This window comes from Poromitra crassiceps (assembly GCF_964638095.1).
Source record: "Poromitra crassiceps genome assembly, chromosome: 17".
NCBI classification, from domain to species: Eukaryota; Metazoa; Chordata; class Actinopteri; order Beryciformes; family Melamphaidae; genus Poromitra; species Poromitra crassiceps.
The window spans coordinates 13,795,242-13,802,946 of record NC_139635.1 but is presented as its reverse complement, the minus strand read 5'-3'; positions in this window follow the sequence as shown (position 1 = coordinate 13,802,946).

Below are 7,705 nucleotides of genomic sequence, written 5' to 3'. Positions count from 1 at the left end.
AACTCTTACATAGCAGAGAGATATTCCTCCTGCTTATTTGTCCTCCGCCTGTCGCTCTGGGGTGCTGACCGTTGCGTGCACGCATTTTAATCTGTATACCAGTTAGCGTTGTATGTATTCGGCCTTTTAGCCATTTGATTTTACTTTGCTGAAGGAACATTGTATGGTTGACCACTAACATTGTGGTTGAGTGTGTAATAACCCACTTAATCCACTGAACCTGATCCTACCTGAGTCTTATGCTTGTATTCTCAGTTTTGTTTGTACTATTGCTTGTTCAGTGTTTGTTGTGTGGACTGCCTGCCCACCTTATCTGACAAATCATTGTACTGTATATCATTGTTCCTTGAATCTTTTAAGTAAATCATTGTAGCAATTTATCCTGGTGTCCTGTCTCCCACACTTACTGAGGTGCTCTATACCCACAAGGGAGCTGGAAGGTGGGTGCTGCAGCACCCCCTGGTGGCAAGATATGGGATTTTCAAAATTGTTGGATTTGGCTGTCTTGCGTTTATAACCGCAACAAAATGCATTAAAAAAACAGTTTGTGCTTCCCAGCTATAATCTTATTTCATACGCTCTCTTCAAAAGTGTTTGATTTTCATCATAATCTGGTTTTCCTTAATAAGTTCAGTGTTGCTGTCTGTTGTGTAAAACGACTAAAGGGAGAGCAGGTGGTTACATGAAAGTGAGTGAGAAAAGCGGAATATACTGAATAATGACATAACAGTATAATCATAATGTTAATTTAAAATTAAATATTCCTCTAAATATGGCTAAAAGTCCAAAAAATGTCAAATCTTCTTCGGTGCCAGCACCGAGAGTCCCTTCCTTACAGCACCCCCTACCTAAAAGTACTTCCAGCACCACTGCCTACCCATGGTGGAATGAAGTGAATGTAATTAGGTGCATTGAAATACCTGCATACATTACAGAACAGATGGTGCAGCAGAGACTGGATCAATGTAAACACTGACAAACTGTGGATCCATTCACACTGAGAAGCGGAATCTGACTTTTTGTTTCTGCACTTTATTTTATCACTTGTAATGTTTCAGTTAAAATAATCTAGTTTGATCTACGCAGGGTTGGGGAGTAACGGATTACATGTAACGCCGTTACGTAATCTGATTACAAAAAAACGGTAGGCTAACTGTAAGCTGTCACAGTACATTTTAAGATGTGTAATCTAGATTACAGTAACGGGGGTATAGTAACGGCGTTACAGGCGGGATTACATTTCGCCCTTGCCTCTTCATTAATTTTACAAAATAACAACAAAAAACGGTGTAGCCTACCGTGGCTGGTGCCAGTGACTGACTCTGATGAGGACGAGCGAGGCGGAGCAACAGCAGCAGCTGCAGGCAGCATTCATGATGACAGAGGCACCCGCGCCTGTGCCTCCTCCCACGAGTGCATTCATGTCATGGAAATATAACAAGCATTTCACTTTTACGTTCGCTCAGTGTTTAGACAGATCAAGCGTCTTCCACATGGATTCTAAGGCGCTTGTGTGTGGGGCTGTCAGCTGAACGTTACGAGCTGCTAGGCAGTGGAAAATCTGCATTGAATTTCTCCGCCTGACACCCGTGCTGACAAACGCTGCTCCAGTCTGCATGGGGCGAGAGGTTTTTACTTTCACTTAGTGTTTCACGTCGTGTTTCAAGATTAAAGCAACAAGCTGCGTCTTCCACTCCACATCATGAAAAATACCCATAACGTAAATTAAAGTGGTCTTAAAAATAACTTGTGTTCTCCTTAACTTCATGTTGGTATAAACATTCTTATCTGGTTATCAACAGTGTTGGGGGTAACTCGTTACAAAAGTAACATATTACATGTAATATATTACTTTTAGCAGTAACTCAGTAATATAACTTATTACTTATGGGATTTCAGTAATATTATACCAGTTACTTTGTCAAGTAACTCAAGTTACAAATTGAGTTACATTTTATTAAATCAAAGCACATATTTAAAAAAGAAACAATTTCCTAATCAAACTGTGTGTTTTTATGCAAATAACCACTATAGATGACAAATAACCAAGGAAAATAATAACATTTAGAATTTTGGATTGTTTAGACTGCGACTTGAAGGCGGTTGAAATAATTTTTTGGGATGGTTCCAGGGCAGCGATGTCATTCTGCTGCTGCTGTTGTTTTGGTAAAAGTAATGCAAAAGTAGTGTAATAAGTAACAAGTTACTCTACACAGACAGTAATATTGTAATGTAACTTATTACTTTCAAATGAAAGTAACTAGTAATATGTAGTATATTACATTTTGAAAGTAACTTGCCCAACACTGGTGTTGTGCTCGCAGGAGCTGGTTTGGTTATGAAATATGATTATTAATAATTATGAATTATTAATATTCATAAATTTATTAGATTTGACAGAAAATATTGTATTCTCTGTAAGATTCGGGGCACCACTGTAGTTAAGGTAAACAGACCTGTCTAAAAGTCAGTTATGACTAGTTAAGACACCAAACCTAATTGTCATATCAGTCTCATAATGATATAATGTACATTGTACAGTTAATTGAAGGGTCAAAGTTCGTAAGCTTCTGTCACAGATTTCCACAGATAAAATACCTCATGAATAACAACGAAGATTCATATAATTATGTAATAAAAAGATTTAATAAATCACAATATCAATTGACATTAACATAATGATTAAAACATCAGTTCATCACATTTACTTTACCACTAATAATCTATCACATCTATAGCTAATACCTAATGTGAACAAACATTATCAATTGTGTGTGTGTGTGCGTGAGTTAAGTCTGCAGGTCCGAAGCAGGCTTGAATGTGTGTGTGTGTGTGTGTGTGTGTGTAAGTGGGTGTTAATTAGCATGTGTGTGTGTGTGTGTGTGTGTGTGTGTGTGTGTGTGTGTGTGTGTGTGTGTGAGAGAGAGAGGAGGGGAGGTTCGTTCAGCCTGTCTCTGTGAGGTAATCACGGGATTGGCTGAGAGGCGGTCTGGTCGTGTGAAGACCGCCTCCTTTTCAAAATGGCGGTTTTGCCAATTTTGTGGAAGGAGCGAGAGGGGGATCGAGAGGGAGAGAGAGAGAACAAGGGAGAGAGAGAATGGCCCGCTGATGGCCGCCAAGTTCTTCCGACCTTGGCGCTCACCTTCAGGCGTCTATATCATTCAACAGTGTGCGAACATTGTACATCAACATACAGGGTAATGCATTCTAACCCTAACTGCCCAGGACCATTAAACCATGAATGAACTCTCACGTGGGTTCCACTGTTGAGCGGGATCCTGTTGGTTGGGGAGAGTTGTCCTACGCGCGGTGGGCTCAGGCGCAGTAGGGAGGATGGCTTTGGTTTGTGGGAGCGATGGCCTGCAGCGCCGTTCACCCTGGCCTGGGGAAGCGTACAGCGGACGTCTGATGGGGGTTGATGATGCCTGGGGTTGGCGTGCAGTCTCTCTGCTGGTGGAATCGAGGGTCGTGTTGCGGCTGTGGCTGGATGCCCGCCACGGTGTGTCTTTCTGCAGCCGTTGGTTTGCCCTGCTGCGGTGTGGCGTTCTTCTTCTCCTGCACGTGCGGTGCGCTAGGAGGGTCGTGTCGTCTACAGCTGGGCGTTGTACCGGGCTGTGGCAAGTCTGGAAGCGTAAGGGGTTTTTCCCTGCGACTTATAACACTAAACGACTTAAATTAAACTGAGATTAAGTAGAACTATCTCAGTTTTGCATGCTATTTCTCGTGGGACTTACGGCTGGCCTTTCAGCCGATTTCTGGTGCTGCTGTGGGCTCGGAGTCCTCTGGTGGCTGTCCTGAGGCCTGGTTAGGCCTTTGTTGCAGGGGGTGCAGCGAGCGGGGGAGGGGAGCTGGCTTCTCTGGCTCCTCCGGACCCTTCCGCTGCGCGCGAAAGCTTAGTTGAGACTCTAAGTTAAAACTGCTTTCCAACAATTTTGTTGGAGATCGCATATTAAAATGAGCATGCATGGTGGCCAATCACATCGTTCGGTGAGTTGGGCTGTGCCCAGCCTACTTTGTGTTATTTGAGTGGGCTCAACCCATTCTGTAAGTTCAACTGAAAGGTCTCTCTGTTCACCTTTCGGTTGTGGGGGGCACTTGGTCTTTGAAGCTCCGGGAGGTGTTAAACGTCCTGGGGGTTGAGGGATAAAAAACAATGGCAAGCCCTTCCAGGCTCTGCATCCAGCTGTGCTGGTATCTGGAGGGTGTGACCCAGCCATTTGGTTCTCCCTCCAGCAGGAATGTCAAGACAAAGAAGAGAGCCTGTTAAATCATGATATGTTCATTCATATTTCTCATGATACAGTACAGTCCATAATGTGTCGATCACAACACTGGTTATCAATGGTAAAACATGCTTCATCTAGTTAAATAAGGGTTTTAGCCAGGACTCTTGACCAGGACTCCCTGGAAGAAGAGATCTTGTATCCCAATGGGACATTCCTGGATTAAAAAAAAAAAAGCAATCCAAAGGTAACTGAAAGTAATCCCTACTTTACTTTTAAATAGTGGTAATCGGATTACGTTACTAAGTAAAATTTTTAACAAGTAACAAGTAACTTTAAGGGAATCCTATTTAAAAGTAACCTACCCAACCCTGGATCTACGTTCTCTCCCCTTTTTAGAATCACATGGAAAAGATCACCGCTAACAATGTTCTCTTTTACAAAGAAGCACTCGGGAAGTTTTAGAACATTTCTAAATAGATTCTAAATAGTAGGCTATTAGTGTTAGATTTGCCACATGCCATTTAGGTTTTGGAACTTTATTTTAAAATGTTGGCCAACATTTTTGGGAGATTCACCTATTTTCCATATTCCCATTAAGATTGATGCCTTTCTCCTCCGTGTGCGTGCATTAGAAAGTGGGTTGTACCCATTCCTGCTAGTTAGCTTAGCAGCTGAATGGTGCATTAGAAAGTGTGTTGCACCCCTCCTGCTAGTCAGTTTAGCAGCTGAATGGTGCATTAGAAAGTGTGTTGCACTCCTCCTGCTAGTCAGCCTAGCAGCTGAATGGTGCATTATAAAGTGTGTTGCACTCCTCCTGCTAGTTAGCTTAGCAGCTGAATGGTGCATTAGAAAGTGTGTTGCACTCCTCCTGCTAGTTAGCTTAGCAGCTGAATGGTGCATTAGAAAGTGTGTTGCACTCCTCCTGCTAGTCAGCCTAGCAGCTGAATGGTGCATTATAAAGTGTGTTGCACTCCTCCTGCTAGTTAGCTTAGCAGCTGAATGGTGCATTAGAAAGTGTGTTGCACTCCTCCTGCTAGTCAGCCTAGCAGCTGAATGGTGCATTAGAAAGTGTGTTGCACTCCTCCTGCTAGTTAGCTTAGCAGCTGAATGGTGCATTAGAAAGTGTGTTGCACTCCTCCCGGTAGTTAGCTTAGCAGCTGAATGGTGCATTAGAAAGTGTGTTGCACTCCTCCTGCTAGTTAGCTTAGCAGCTGAATGGTGCATTAGAAAGTGGGTTGTACTCCTCCTGCTAGTCAGCCTAGCAGCTGAATGGTGCATTAGAAAGTGTGTTGCACTCCTCCTGCTAGTTAGCTTAGCAGCTGAATGGTGCATTAGAAAGTGTGTTGCACTCCTGCTAGTTAGCTTAGCTGAATGGCAGTAATGCTGCACAAACCTACTCCTGTTCAGTCACCAAAAATACAGATTCCAACAGCGCCAGAAACACTCACATGTACAGGTGCAGCTCAATAAATTAGAATATTGTGGAAGTCATTTATTTCAGCTATTTAATTCAAAAAGTGAAACTCTCACATATAGCGCGTCCTGCTGGAAAATGAAATCAGCATCTCCATAAAGCTCTCAGCAGAAGGAAGCATGAAGTGCTCCAACATTTCCTGGTAGACGGCTGTGTTGACTTTGGACTTGAGCAAACACAGTTGACCCACACCATCAGATGAGACAGCACCCCAAATCATCACAGACTGTGGAAACTTCACACTGGACTTGAAGCAACATGGATTGTGTGCCTCTCCACTCTTCCTCCAGACTCTCAGTTTCAGTTTATTTAACAGGAAAGAAAGCATAAACACCATTGGTAATTAAAATACTTTTTGAGCCCTACTCAGCAAACATGCTGGTTTTCAGAGGGTTCCTGTCCTGCAGCAAGATAAAAAAGAAGACAGTTAAAGTGATAGATATGTAGAAGAAGAAAAGAGACAGTTAAAGTGATAGATATGTAGAAGAAGAAGATGGGAAAGTTTGGAGAGAATAAATGAATAGGAGGATTTAGGATCGTCTGGCCTCGGCCATGAGGCAGCTGCTTCATCACGCAGGTCTGTTCCCCAAGTAGGAGATTCTTATACAATAGTTTTCTAACCAGTAAAAGATGAACTGTTACGTAAATTTAGAGAGACCTCATTCCTTGTTCTACTGTCGCATTGTAAAAGAAAGATCGCTGTCCATAATTATTTTTATACCTGGGAAGAGGATTTTCTGAGTTGGTGTTTGTCTTGTTGCTGAGAACCTGGGAAGAAGAGAGCTATGAGGGGTGGCGTAAAATTATGAAATTATGTTGAATCTGATAATAGAGTTTCATTGATGTTAATTTGAGGTAGTTGCTCGAAATGTAATGCATTCGCTTTTTCGAGTGCAATACAGTGGTGTGAGTGATATCCTCAGTTTACACAGATTTTATAGGCATGGTTGTATAAACGCTCAATAGGTTTTAGGGTGTCTTTTGCTGTAAGACACCAAATTGGTAGGCAATATGAGATGTTTGACAGTAGGACAGCATTCATACATATGTGTAATTTATATGTGAGATTTGTGTCTAGTAAGATTCCTAGGTATTTGTATTTGTTTACTATGGCTAAAGGCTCATTATTTATCATTATTGGTTGATACTTTGGTAGCTGTTTCAGAGGGGATTTAAAATAATTCAGTTTTTTTTACGTTTAAAGTGAGATGGTACTGGGACCTTGATTTCCAAATGAAATTCAAAATTGACTTTCATCTGAAAAGAGGACTTTGGACCACTGAGCAACAGTCAGTTATTTTTCTCCTCAGTCCAGGTAAGATGCTTCTGACATTGTCTCTGGTTAAGGAGTGACTTGACACGAGAAATGTGACAGTTGTAGTAGCCCATGTCCCGGACACGTCTGTGTGTGGTGGCTCTTCACTGACTCAGTCCACTCCATGTCAAACTCCCCCACATTCTTGAATGGCTTTTACTTGACAATCCTCTCTTTTCCTGCCATACTTTTTCCTTCCACTCAACTTTCTATGGATATGCTTGAGCTGAAGGCCACTATCAAAGCAACCTGGGCTTCCATAACACCTCAGCTGATCGCTTCCACGCCACACCGCATTGATGGAATTGAATTTGTGCAAAAGGAGCCTCGACCAATTAGACATGAATAGTTTTCAGAAGGCCGACATTTCTGTATTAAACATCTTCCTTTGATTGGTCTTTTGTAATATTCTAATTTTCTGAAATACAAATTTTAGGTTTTCATTAGCTGTAAGCCATAATTCTTAAAATTATAACAAATAAAGGCTTGAAATATTTCACTTTGTGTGTAATGAATCTATGAGAGTTTCACTTTCTGAATTGAATTACTGAAATAAATGAACTATTCCACGGTATTCTAATGTATTGGGCTGCACCTGTACATGTTGTGACTCATATATCCACCACATGATGAAATAATAGTATTTCAAAGTTATGGGAAATGGTCATTTTCAAAGTAAATACATAGCAG